Source organism: Etheostoma spectabile, unplaced genomic scaffold (assembly GCF_008692095.1).
Source record: "Etheostoma spectabile isolate EspeVRDwgs_2016 unplaced genomic scaffold, UIUC_Espe_1.0 scaffold363, whole genome shotgun sequence".
NCBI classification, from domain to species: domain Eukaryota; kingdom Metazoa; phylum Chordata; class Actinopteri; order Perciformes; family Percidae; genus Etheostoma; species Etheostoma spectabile.
This window is the reverse complement of record NW_022605593.1, coordinates 632103-633626: the sequence shown is the minus strand read 5'-3', so window position 1 is coordinate 633626 and position 1524 is coordinate 632103. Positions and strand designations below refer to the sequence as shown.

General features: G+C 44.4%; 1 protein-coding gene across 1 annotated transcript in view; it reads right to left on the bottom strand.

Annotated features, from left to right (window-relative positions):
• LOC116686421 (C-type lectin domain family 10 member A) overlaps window positions 1-1524 on the bottom strand; it is a 108746-nt gene that overhangs the window by 20820 nt on the left and 86402 nt on the right. The window lies entirely within an intron of this gene.

Sequence of the window (1524 nt, the reverse complement as noted above, 5' to 3'; positions counted from 1 at the left end):
TCTTCATCCTGACCAGATGTTTGAAGTCCTGCTGCAGTCCTGTATCAGGGCTGTTAGGGGGGCGTCTGCTCCGCTGAGATGCTCTTCACTGGACTTCTGCTTCAAGGGTGTGACGGTCGTTTTCCAAATCCTCAGGTTAAATAGCCTTATTGTTGTGAAGGGGAAGTAAATTGCACGCACAGTGCCTGTTTTGATACGACCACAGGGGGAACAAAGTCAATCAGTCAGTTGACCTTTGGAAAAGCAAAGAAGGTGCCGGTGCTCTCTTGCATCGGCACATCATTATGACATTTGAGATTTCTACAGTGAAGAACTAAAGTTGGAGATATTGCTGGTACAACAACAATTTATTGTTATTTAATTAAATACTATTTGTAAGTGACAGGAACTTAACGAGCCAACTGTTCGTGGAGCCAAAATACATCATTTGGTCCTTTGGTCCTTTGACCAACAGTCAGGCCATCCATGTGTTTCATTACTCGCGTTATTGTTGACGTTGTCATGGACTAAGGTAACGTTAAGGTTGGTAGCTGCAGACTCCTCATTTACGCTAGCTGTTCCACTCACATCAACGTTTATGTTAGTTTGAAGCTCATGAATCGTACCTGATGTTTCTGGTTGGACTTGGACCTCTGTTGACGTGTCTGGCTCTTGTACATGCCTTCTTTTAGTACCTTTCTGAAGCTACACATCTTACAAACTAAACACGCTTAAGAAATGTGTTAGAATACGGTCAGGCTGCAGGCATCCGACAGCTTTTTCGAACTAGCATTCATGGAGAAGCGAACTTCTCATAGGGTGGGCCGACTGCTTGCGTTTAAGTGATTCGTCAAGATCTGAGGTAAGTCACGTGGTGCCCTCTGGGAAGTGTAGTTTATATAACGTTAGGGTCATTACCAATCTCTCTGACACTGACGCTTTCTCTGTCAGTGGTAGAGTACCAGCTACATCCGAGAAGTAGAGGTACGCAAGAAAAAGTGCCGGTATGCTTAAGAGTAAAAGGTAGAAGTGCAGATACCGCGTACTGTTGTGCTCCGGTCCACTTCGAGCACCGCAACCCACCGTAACTTTAATCATAATCAAATAGAGTCAATCAATCACCAAAGACCCATCTAACAAACACTAATTTCTACTTTTTGGTCAAACCGTGATCAATAACCTGATTGTGGAGTGTGTTTTGTGACCAAACATGGTGAGAATAAATATCTACTTTAAGACGAGAAGCATTGATGGACACACTAAAGTACTGATGAGCTCTTAAAAGTTTTAAACATTCAACACAGCCAGTTTTTCTTTAAAGGTCCCATTGCATGAAGTTTTTAACATTAACATGAGTTCCCCCCCCCCAGCCTGCCTATGGTCCCCCAGTGGCTAGAAATGGTGATAGGTGTAAGCAGAGCCCTGGGTATCCTGCTCTGCCTTGGAGAAAATTAAAGCTCAAATGCGCCAGTAGGTCATAAGGGGCAAGGTTACCTTCCCTTTCTCTGCTTGGCCCGCCCAGAGAATTTGGCCCACCCATGAGAG